Here is a 12,821-nt window from a genome sequence, read left to right as displayed (position 1 = left end):
CAATTATCGATCACGTCGAAGAAGAACGCGAAAGGAAAGAAATAACTCGTTAAAGAGTATGAACGACCGCGGTATACGCGAAGAATGCTTTATTTCGGGCAACGCTTAAAAAATAAAATCAAATTTTATCACGACTTTGTATTTTTCCACATCGATACGTTATAGCCTTTGGATAGGATCAATTGCTTTACATCCGAAACGTAAAACCCAGGCTCTGAGATGTTAAAAAATGCCATAGAAAAAAATACGAGATCCATCGCACGATCAACCAACTCCGCGATTTATAAATAATTTTCATTGCTCATACACGATTCAAATTAATACGTGATCAATCCTTATTCTCTTCTACTGCGAAAATCTAAAGCAACCCCCTACACGGAGAAAGATCGCCTTGGAGTCCTCCCTCGCAAACCGTCGCGTATATTTCGGCAATAATTAACCAAATCCCTGCAAAATATAAACAATTTTTTTCAAGCTAAAATAATACACGATCCACTCTTATTCACACGACAGTGTGAAACCTAAAACTTTTTCTCATTGTACATAAAAAGAGACGGTAAAAGCTGGCAGTTGTTTCTTTTAGAAAGCACCACCAACTCCACGAGAGGTGCGAATTATTTCTTCCGGATAAAACTCTTCAGAAGAGAAGAGTACGCGTTTTTCGCGTCGCGTAAAAACATTTTCCCGCCTTGCTCGCTGGGATAGGCGCGCGTCGAGTAGAATTGAAACCGGCTGGTTTAGCATGGCGAAACGTCTGGGTCGTTAAGCCGGCAGCGGCGGGGTTTTATCGTGCATGTTCCACGGTCAGCCGCGTTTAGCGGTGTTCCTGGTGTCGTTGACGCGCACTGACAATGTCCGGGACCGTCTGCCTTCCTGTTTCCGCTTGTCTCGGATCTTTGAACGTTTCACCGTATCGCTCGAAGCCGCGCCGTATTTAAACCTTTCGAGTCCTGGCTTCTTGTCGTCTCGAATAAGAACCGTAATCCCTTGGTTACAGCTCGGCAAATCCTGCGAAATCGTGCAGTCTCGCGTTACCAGCTATCGCAATTAATTTTGCCGGATATTTTCGCTTGTTTTCTCCTACGAATATTATTTTAAATAAACGATCGTATTTTAAATAAACGAATAATTTATTTAAAAAAAAAACTGGAATATAGTACTTTCGAAGTATCTTGTATTTAATCTTGAAGTGTTTACAAATGTTTTGCATAAAGTCATTTTGATTTTACTCTTCAGCAGTAAAATAATAAAAAAATCTTTTCGGAATATTTCCTGTTTAATCCCTTCTCGGATTATGCGAAGAAAAGTATCGCGTACGTTTATTTAACGGTTAATACCTTGTTGATTTTATGTTTGAAAAACGAAACAAATTATATATCTTTAGTATCACCGAAATAATACGGGAAATCTGAAGCACCGCGGTAACTAAAAGAGATTAATCGATACGGCGGTGTATATTCGATGATTCGTGTGTTTTTTAGCCGTCGTAATATCTATGACAGACGAAGATTTACGTTGTTGTAGAGGGATTAATTGATACGATTTTGTAAATACAGGCTTCATGAATGTTACAATTATTCGCGATCATAAAGGGAAATTGAATTGTTCTGTTTCATGGTTTGTTTGCTGAATCTTTGTTTAATTTACGTTGTTACGTTGTATTTACGTTGCTTTATTACGTTTCAGGATTTGCATTTTAAAATACACCGGGCGTGAATAAATCTCTATATTCCTTTTCAGTCGATATCGAGAATTTCGAGATCTGTATCGAACATCTATTTCGTACTTCGTTAAAATGAAAATAATCATATTTCCTTTATTTCTATTTTCTATTCCTTTGTTTCTCCCGTTAAAGATATCTGTAAGGGACGTTCAGCCACGTTTAGTTTGAATCTCGTATTCCTTATTCGTACACAGTCCTCGAATATTCGCATCAAACGCTTTTCCTTTATTTCTCTATCTCGCGCATCTCTATATAGGCTACATTCTTTTCATTCTTTTCCATATTACGTTAGCCCAGCCATCTTTATTTCCCCTGAAAAATTCTATTACTCTGGCAGTAATATGCAGTTGATTCCGCGAAGAAATTGCTATTGAAAGAAGCAAATTGGAGACGGCATTACAGCACGTCAGAGCTATTATGCTGTGGCTAATAGAATTGTTGCCTTATCTGTGCAGTCAGCAGCGACACTGTCGTTCCTATCCTTATCATAAATCGGCCAGGGCGAACGCGGTCGTAATTGTTATCGTCTCCTCGTTTTTTCCTTTCGTCTTCGTTCAAGGTTTTTTTCACCTTTTCGCTTTTATCCTCTTTGTTGAGTGCTATACGAACAGTCCGATGAGACAAATCTGATTTCCTCCCTTTTTCCTCTTTCTCTCGCCTTCTAGCTCTTTACGATTCGTTCCTCGTTCCCTTTTCTCTCTCCCTCCCTCCTCCTCCTCCTTTTCGTGTTTCTCTCTCGGTGCGTTTTCTCTATGAAAAGAATCGCGTGAGCAAAAGTTTCGTTTCCTCCGTGTTACGTGCACGTGCCTGCATCTCCTATAATTACCGAGTCGCGTTCTACGTTTGGAACGCGAAATGAAGTCCTACCGTGCTTGTTTAGTTGTGTTATTTAAGGGGCAACGATGTATTAATAGCAGGATAAATAGACGAATGCCTGAATATGCCGGAACGTGTAAGAAAAGTAAGAAAATAAAATTGCTTTGAGAAGTTTGCATATGAAACTTGAAATATTGGAAAATTTGAAACCCTTCGGATTCCAAATATTTGAGCTTTCGAAACTTCTCTTTTTATTTCTACACTTCGGTGTAAAATATTCTACAAGAACAACTTGGACAAAAATTTATAAGCGTATTTTAATTTTCTCTGTGAAGGAGATGGTGACATGGCATGTCTGACCACGCAACGGTCGATACTACTTACCCGAGCATTTGAGCGAAAGAAAACTTAAAACACAATTACTTTCGTCAATAAATTGAATTAATTAAACGACCGTGTAACTCTCTGCGCAATATACAATTTCTCTGTTGATTAATTGCCACAATAGTTACCGATAATTTTTTATTACCACCTGTCGTCACATTCGTTGTCACGTCGTGTCGATAGTCGATGGTTCGAATTACATGTCTGCGAAGATATAATTTAAAGAAGAAAGAAAGAGCTTCTTCGAGAAAGAATTACAAATTTCTAGTTACAGCGGTCCAATTATTTCTTACGATAGATGGTACGATAGATGGTACGATGGAAGAAAATTTCACGAGTCTAATCGCGTTAGCACGATGCTTAATAGAGTCGTTCTTTTACTTTCAGAGTTACCGAGGTGTGAGTGTCTACGCGAGTATAAGAGTTTTCCGGCTCGATTCCCAAAACTTTCACGGTTATTCGCTCGAGCCCGACTTCGTGAGAGACTGTCTACTGGTAAAGAAAACGAGAGCTGATGAATAGCGAACGGAAGTCGATCATCTAACCAGATCGGAAGCTGTGAACCGAGGACGTTCTCACGGCTAGAAGGTAAGTTTCACTGATTTAGTATACTTACTTTTTTCTTTTTTTTTTTTTTACCATCGTTAACCACGTTATTGTATTACAATTCGCGTTCATTTAATATTTAATTTCAGAACAACTCTTGGAAATTCATTATTCTAGTTTTTACCTTCGTTAATTCACGAATCGGAGTCGAAAGTTTCTGAAATTGAATATCACCGTAGTAGAAAAATGATGAAATAACTAAGGCAATACTCTGTGTATTGGCCATTTTGATGATCGAAAGAAGCGAACTAAATGGAGGGAAAATTGGTCGTATTCGATTGTTGATTTGATTTTTATTTGATTGCAATTTAACGACAGATGGATGGTTCGTTTGCGCCTGGTCGCGTATAGGAAACGGCGCATCTCCAGGCACCCATCTAGGAGACGTTCAATTAACATGTTGAATTGCTTGTTAATAGGACCACTCGGTGCTTTGATAATCATCCTCACCGATAATTTCTGTAGCGTCACCGTACCTTAAAGTAATAGGTCGTTGCTTACGTAAGTGCATCTCCATGCACTTTCGAATAAGCAGAAATGCAGTCCTCTCGTAACTGCATCCCCTCTGATTTAACGACTATCGTTTGTCATTTCGCTCGAGAAACGTGATATCGTTCAAGAATATCGTCACGAGAAGAATTTATTTCGAGTTTTTAATTCTTCCGTAAGGTCGGATACGAGAGATTTGGCGGAAAATATTTTTCATTGAGAAAAATTACTTAGTCGCAGCGTATCTGAATTTATTGTGCATAAAACCAAAAAGATTAAGAAGAAATAAAAATGCAGTTTAGAATAAATAGAGGAAATCGTAACTGTTCTATATAACTTGGTTGAGGTTTTGACCTGCTATGGTCTAAGAATTTGGATTTGGAAAGTTCGATCTATCGAAGCGTAGTATTTTAGCCGGATAAAATACAATTAACACAGGTGCGCTAATGCAACGAAGTGCTATTGTATATACGACTGAATGCGCCAGAGCTCGACCAAGCTATTATTGTTCCGGAACACGTACACAAATGATAGAACTGAAATTAGCGTCATCAAAGCACCCACACACGATGCACAACGAACTTGTGAAACACCATTATGCGAATTGATTTGCTAAATAAAATGTTTCATCAGAATTACTGAAAATCTTCTACGGATTGATTTTACCAATCATCGGTATACGTCGTTCGACTTTATTGTCAGTTCTCTGTTATATTCACAGCGAAGCAAAAATGTGTGTGTTTCTTAACAAATTGCTCGTTATAATCTCGAATGCGATTCTGTGATAAAATTCTCTTCTCCCCTTTCCCATATTTTACTACGATAATTACTCTATTCTCTGACTGGAGAAATAACGATGTCGCAGATTTTACAAACGAGGAACTAATTCCAAATTGCTGTACGTTCTTAAATGAGATCTCCAGCTCTTTATCCACCTCTGTCTGTCTCGAATTATCGTTTTTCCTTTCGAAGCACACAAACGTTAACGCTTGACAGATTTTACGATCTCATCGTGTCTCTTCCATCCGCGGTAAATTAGAAGGAAAGAAAGAGAAAAACAGATTTTCTCCTTATACCTCGGCTTATTAATCCTAACCTCGTAAAATTCTTTCGTCGTCTACTTGCTACCTCCATTGGTTCACGCTAATCTCTGTTCCGGGCGTACGTGTTCCTAATAGACAATAGGCACGCCAAACCCCGTATCTCATGGGACGCACACGTGTTCAAGATGTGCGATATCGTGCACACTGGTATCCACGTCTGGGCCAGTCCTTTGTCCACCATGGACAAAGGATTCACGAACGAGGTATGATTCTTCCTCGAGAATAAAATTCTCACCACGCGTGTCCACGCCGAAAATCCAAGGAAACCGAGGGAGGACATTCTTTCGCGGCTCTGCACGTTGACACTGATCATTTTCCCGGTTCCCTTTGCTCCTGGCTCATCTCCGCTAATTAGCTTAATGCGCTGTCTCTCTGAGCATGGATCTTCGCGATGGTTTACGACGACGACCGTCCCTGCTTAGTTTCCTTTGTGAGACTGTGGCCAGATGCAACCTAGCGCGTTTTGCTTCAATACCTCGAATCTCTAACTTCATACGGTCGTAATTAGCGATTCAATATAGCCGTGCCTTGATTTGCATGGTTAATTGCTAACATAAATATCGCGTGAATGGGCATTGCGGCTTTAAGAGGCGTTAACGCTTGCAGCTCGCTCTTTCAAACAGCCGAGCGTGTTAAAAGAAACGCGTGCATTTTTAACGCCGGAACTACCGAGTTGCGATGCGTACCTAAATATACCTCTTACTGTACTTACGTGGATGATTTTAACCGGATAACAGTAATACGAAGAATATAGCTTTGCGCGCCACGACGTACAGGGTGTTCCGCGACTCGTTATTTCCCTGTCATTTGACGGCATATAGAAAAAAGAACTATACTTTAATTTTAATCCAGCGCGTACTGCAAATATCGAGAGGAAGAATTCCGAAAATACTTTGTTTTCGTAGGAAAACCAAGATCATCTTGGGTAACGTAAATAGGACTATATATTGGCATATTGTCCACAAAACCGTGGGGAGCTTCGCGACAAATTCAAAAAACATATTACTCGATATTTTTACTAACTCGATACCGGATTCACAGTACGCTTTCTTTTAACGCTCGTTCAAGTGGCAATTCTATGTTTCGACTCCTCCATGTTATTTATTTGCGAATGCCGCGTCATATTCTTTGAACATCCCCATAAAGAAAGTCTGCTGGAGATACGTCGACGTGATCTTTTCCCAAGCAAAGATATTTGTTCTGCTTTATCTGTCCTGATACCTGGTGACGTGCCGGAGTTTCGGAAATCTTCAATTAACGCTGAACGTCGACAATCGCGACTTCCAGAGTCGCTGGATGTTCTGTTTCTTTTTTCGTCGGTAAATTACTTTTTAAGTGTCTCCGTCGGTATTAGGAGTGACGACATCGCTTAATGACTGTCCAGCTGTGCTCTAGCTCTTCTGCGATCTAGACGATCGATCTTCGTCTATAATATTTCCAAATGACACGTGCCATGAAAATTGGACATTATTTTTTGTCGTATAATGTCCTACATGCCAATGGCCATACTGTATTACAGTACTTAAGAGAAATTTCCATTTGTCATATATTTAGTAATTGATAATAACAGGCGATATCACCGACTCGTTCAATATCGTCTCTGTATAAAATTTTCTCATACGAGCTATCTGGAAACAAACAGGATTTGCGCGAAAGATCAAAAATTTTGTGGCTCATTTGGGTTATTGTACGCTCAAGATCTTACAGTAATCGGAACAAATCAAGTTTCGAAGATAATTTTGAGCGATTGAAAACATTTGATTTAATTTGATAAGGGCAAGACCCTTAAATGAAAAAAATTTTTCTTTGATGCATTTCGTGTTTTCAATTCGATCTTTTTGGAGAAGTGTCAAAATCAGGAATGGTCGAGAAAGTGGTTCGAGTTTCGAAAGCCCGGCTGTGGACAGTGTTGTAAATTTAAATTGAAGGTAAATACACTTTTAACCTAATGGCAAGGGGCAGGGGATTAAATCAAGAGTTGCCGCGTTTACTAGCTCAACACAAACACGAAATGGGCAAGTTTGATGCATTTCAAACATCTATGCTGTACGTTGAATAAGGTAATAGAAACTTCGTTTTAACGCGTACAAAGAAACTGACGATGTCTCGTTTTGTCACTTGGATTTCAGAAATGGCTACGTATGGGAATACACGTCGTTAAAGCATCTCTCTCTCCCGTAGTATCTCGATTTTTAATTTCCTCGTTCGTGTTTTTACTTATTGCAAAGTTCTTTTTACTGCTATTTGTTTAATTAAAAGTAAAACCCATCTGTTTTGTACGTTGTTACACTTGCACGAGGAAGAAGCTTTGCGTACGAATATTAAAGTCAGCATTTTGAGATTTTCTAACTATGCATCATATAATAAGAATTTTTCAGAGCCATATCGATTACATTCCAATGTGAAATATAATATTTCCGGCCACTGATAATTATAATATGGCTCTCGCGTATAACAAATTTCAATTTTTTACAACAGGCAAACGTATTCATCTACCCATCTATTTATTTATCGTGATTTATTTATTGCGAAAAAAATTCAACGTAATTTATATCGAATTGAAAATTTCTCGAATCCTGATCGATACAGTCAACGTCATAAACACCTTCGGTCAGTAATTCCTAAGGATTCTAAATTCTCGAAGCAATTAAAGCGTCTGGTTCGTCGTTCGCCTTGGTTGGAAAAATTGTTCGTAGCCAGGCCTCGTAGACAGCGTAGAAAGAGGTAGATCTTGGCAATCATAAGCAGCCTGATCCTCTTAAATGTGAAGAATGGTATCATCCTTCCTCTCGAGGCGTCATCTTCAAACACGCTGAGTCGCCGACGATGAAAAAGCGCTCTTAGCATAGGTTAACCGTGCCTGGTAAGGTCACGATGGCGATTATCATATCTGTAGCTTGCAAGATATCTTGATGCAGTTTCTGCACAAAATCCTCTTAACGAGAGGATGATTGCGATGTCAAATGAATTCTTAAGTCGATGTCGGGCTTGATCGTCTTTTCTTTCGCTCGCGTCTCTTCGCTGTGAATAAATGAACGCGCGATGAGGCGGAGAAAGTGAAAAAATATATGGAAGAATTCTAGAGCTTTCAACGTGTTACGTGCTTGATCGAGGTTTTCGTATTATCATATTCATTAATTATTTAAAAAGTCTGTCAGAGGCACAAGGTAGCGTCTGCAAATAATTTGGAATATTTTCCTCGTATTATTACGCCCATAGACAACAAAAGATATACGTAGAAATAACTGGGATTATTTTAAATAATTAATTCTTCTTCATTATCTGTAGCTTTCCCATTTGATTTTCCATCGCATCTTCGTTTCATATTCGTTCGGCCTTGAAAGCGAGAGCGGTTTATCAGCTTTCACCCAGAGCCTATGATAATTTCGATGACGCGTTTCCAGCGATAGAAACGTCCGATTGCAACGTCGAGGCCACGGCGTTCGCTTCTGGATGCTTGAGGACGCGTCGCGTGGGCGTCGAGCACGTGCGAGGGTGTCGTACTCGTTGGAATGTGCATATGTGTCACGAAAGTCCACATTGCAGCTCGGTGGGCGGATCGTTGCCGGCCCGACCAAGGTCGAAGTTAATACTATGCCGACGAATCAAGACCATCGAATGAATGATTCAATCGTAGACGTGGATCGATGAATTTCTTCGCGCCTTCCAAGAAATTGGTACTCAGTTGTGTACATCTGTCGTATTGTACGATCGAATGCAATTATACTGTTGTCAAGTATCAAGTGTCAAGTTGTCATTCGTCATTTCCATTTGACAAGCCAAAATGAAGAATTCTAATTTTAACTACAATTGAATTTTGCACAAGAAAGTGCAATGTCCAATTAGAAGAATCAACGAAGTGGAAGAGAATTGATGGCAACTAAAGAATGGCAAATACAGCAAATGGAAATTTAATGGCAGTGTCTCAATCGCTATGGACGTTTCAAAGGTGATTTCATGATATACGATTTTGAGAGATTTTATCGAGAAAAGTATTCGCGCGTATCATTTGTAATATTTTCTGACTCCACCTCAACAATAAAGGGGAACGTGATCGTGTGATAAAAGATCCTGATAAGGTCTGCTTAGCTCGTTCATATCTCTACAATGTGTCTAAGTAGAATTTGAATTCATCGTACAAATGATCCTTTTGAGAATTACCTAGAACCAGGACGATATCTTTTCTCATTTTCCACACGAATGGAGTTACACGCCACTTTCAAAATTGTACAATCTAAATATTAAATCTAAATCATTTGAAATCCATGTTTCACGCTTCGATCCGTAGTTTACGACCCAGTTTAAAAATAGGAGCAGCAGAAACAAGCTACCGTTGTTTAATTTCAGTATCATTTGTTTTCTACTGTTAATGCCTCGACTGTTTGAACAGAATAGGTACAGATTACAGGAAATGGACTTACAGCGCTTTCGAAATAAACGGTTTATACGTCGCTTTTAATACATCTGCATAGCTACTGGCAGCAGAAGTTGGTCGATGAAACTATACTAATTTGATGAAGCAAAAGCGTCACCAGGGATATTTACAAAAGTGTATCAGCGTTTAATGCCCAATTATAGAAATGGTAGAGTATCCTCTTTCTTCTGCGCGAGAAATCAGAAATACGTTCGTCGATAATCGTCTAAAATATAAACGCAGTCATTGGAACGTCGTGAATTCTCGCACTTGTCGTCCTCTTTCTCCGAAGGAACTTACTCGAGAATAGAAAAAGAACTGTGCGCCTTCGCAAGTTCCTTGGCGGAATGAAATTCCCATGAATTTATATCGCGAATTATCACGGCGAGTCTACGCTTCGAAAATTAATCGAATTATACGTGATTGAACTTTGATTCCCCGATGAAAACCAAACGAAATTCCCTTTAGATACGGGCGAACTTTTTCGTTGGGAAATTATCGGACGGCGGACGCGATAGAATGCTAATTATCGAGCGAACGTATAACAATTATCGGGATTCAGCGGTTTCCGCGCCGCTCCAATTATTCATTATTCCCCAATGTGTCCAGGATGTGCGGTCGCATTTAGGACAATCGACATTCTACTTTTCGCCAGGCTGCACCCAGCGATAGTTTGTTCGCCGTTTTTATTTTCGAACCTCTCTCAGTCGACTCACTATGAATATCGATTTCTATACAGCAAACCGGCTCAAACGTACTACGCTCCTGGTCGCGATAGACCATCTCGATCGCGAACAAAATTTTGAAAATTAATTGTTCCGCGGAAAATTGCCGTCAGCTAGCCCTAAAAAAAGTGGCCACTCGTTCGGGAAGCTTTTGAGTGATGCGAATAGTAGTCGATTTGTACCAAATCGCAGAGTATAATGGAATTATTTTTCAATTATGTTTTCGTCAGGATAATGGACGTGCCTGAATTAATTCAAATTCGTTCTGAAAGTAGTAAATTATGTTTGTCTCCCTTTATTGAGAAAATCAATCGATCAATCAGATCGTTCTATTAAAGTATAATTTTGCACGCAGTTTTCTCAAGTTAAATATCACCGTAATGTGAAATGTGTTACAAGCGTGAAATATTGTGCGCTTGAATACAAACCTGTGGTTCTCCTATTTTTACGCAATCTTTAACGAAATAACGTTCTCTCGCGAGAAACTGTTAACTTTCGGCTGTAAGTTTCCCCACGATCTTCGCGGCGAGTGCTTTTAATAACAAAATTCTGCGCGTGCCATCGAGCGATGGAACAATTTTTCATACATCTCTGTCAGCTTAAACTCCATCTTTTATCGAAAAGTAGAACAATTCTTCGTAATTAACCTAACTTCTCGACTACCGTAATTTCTAAATTGTTCTTCTTTATCCAACGCCGTGATTCGTTAGAAACTGGTCTCATGTTTAATTAATAGACATGAAAGTTTTCACGTTTCAATTATTTACGACAAAATATATTGCTTCCTTATAGCACGAACGAAAGTATTTATCCTCGTATTATTAGAAATCAATGGCGATATCTTTCCGATCGATCTTCCACGAAGAAACTCGATCGAACACACGGTTAAAAATCTCTTTCTGCATTGTGATAATTATTCGTATTGTATGCCATCGTTTCTCCATTGATTCGCATTACAATCACGTTTCATTTATCATCGAGGTTCGCCTTAATGAGAAAAAACATTGCGAACCTGACTTTCACGTACATATATCGCTAATCCGACAAAACCATCGTGGTGTTTCATGTGATCGCCGATGTTCACGCAGCTGACGTGCGCGTCGAAACGCGTCTCGTATCCGGGAGAAAAAAAGATGACACTTTTATTTCTGTAAAATCGCGCGAGTCGAGTTTCTAATGTCATGGACATCTTGTAACACGGTTTTCTTCTACGCGAGGAAAAAAAGATCCGTGGCCAATCGTGCAAGCGTTAGCTAGAAGAAAAGACGTGTAAAACGTTTCGAATCAATCAGCGATGGATGCTTAAGGCGAACTTACGAAACCGGCTTAATTAACCCTTTCAGCTGTATATACGTACATTCATCACATCGCAGTCAGCCGGCTGCGATACGTACGATTTATATCGCGAAAAGGGTTTAAACATCTCTCTAAAATAAGTTCGATGAATTTCTTTTGAGCCGTGGTAAGTTTCCTTTACGCATAATTAAACGTAGGAGGGTGATGGAAACGCAATGCGTTAAAGTCTGAAAGGTCAGTTTTACGAAGAAAATAAATTTGTCGTTTCGTAACTAACAGCCTAAAATATAATTTTGTATTACCAAGATCGAAGAGAGAAGCGTTAGGTCAATGATAAATCAAGCATATATTAGTAACCTAACCCCTCAACAAATTAATGACCCTTCTCACCCTCGAGTTGAACGAAAGAATATCGAGCGAAGAAACACGCAGTCTAATTTCTTGAAAACTAATTTCTTTTTACACTTGCACGCTACATAAGCGTAATCAAAGAGCATCTGAAAAGGCAACACGAAATCTCATCGATGAGTCAATGGCTAGAGAAGAAAAGGACGATGGAAGAATTAAGCGAGAGAACTGGAAAGAGGAGAAATGGCGGGAGCAGGATGGTTTAAGAAGTTTCTTCTTAACCGAAGAAGGTTCCTCTGTGATTCCACGGGCGAAAAGAAAGCAGCCGGGTTACTGCTGCTTCCGGTAATCCTACTTAGGAAGTTCGATAATGCCGTGGCTATGAATAACGGTGGGATTACGTGGCAAAAGTCGATGCTGGATCTCTACTTTGTTCGGGCAGCGGGAACTTTCGAATCTCCGTATCGTTGTCCGCTGTTTGACTTTTCCATCGAACTCTGTGGCGACCGGATAAGCGCAATCAGAAATTGCCGGTGGTATCCGGTGCACGTGGAATTTCCACCGGAAATTGACCGTTTGCGGTTCGCGGTGTTTAACTGACTACTTTCATGCTTTTTGGAGAAACCTCAGCTTTCTATCCAATTTTCTAATTTTGCTTTTTTCGTAACGGAAGATCCTTCCACATATTCGTTTTATTTGCTATTTTCGATGTGTTAGCTGGAGCGTAATGCTTTTTTTACTTCTCACGCAAAAATTGAGAGAATGATTGGTATCACGAAGTCTGATAGAACTTAAAACGAGAAGCTTTTTGGATTCTGCGGTTCGGAGAATTACCAATAATTGGTGGTAAGCTAGAGGATGTATGGGAGTATGGAAATAGAAAAATGCCAAAACTATATGGTATAATAATTTTGAAT

The 12,821-nt window shown here is 39.5% G+C and overlaps 1 protein-coding gene across 5 annotated transcripts in view; it reads left to right on the top strand.

Annotated features, from left to right (window-relative positions):
• Window positions 1–12,821, top strand: part of LOC117216540 (putative polypeptide N-acetylgalactosaminyltransferase 9) — a 294,302-nt gene that overhangs the window by 126,681 nt on the left and 154,800 nt on the right. For all 5 annotated transcript variants that reach the window (XM_033463303.1, XM_033463300.1, XM_033463299.1 and 2 more), the window contains one exon: window positions 3,311–3,511. The gene's annotated coding sequence lies outside the window, so the exon portion shown is untranslated. The remainder of the gene's footprint in view (window positions 1–3,310; window positions 3,512–12,821) is intronic.

The sequence above is a fragment of the Bombus bifarius genome, unplaced genomic scaffold, assembly GCF_011952205.1.
Source record: "Bombus bifarius isolate JDL3187 unplaced genomic scaffold, Bbif_JDL3187 scf7180000010271, whole genome shotgun sequence".
Classification (NCBI taxonomy): Eukaryota; Metazoa; Arthropoda; class Insecta; order Hymenoptera; family Apidae; genus Bombus; species Bombus bifarius.
The sequence above is the reverse complement of the archived record's forward strand: the minus strand, read 5'-3'. Positions and strand labels throughout refer to the sequence as shown.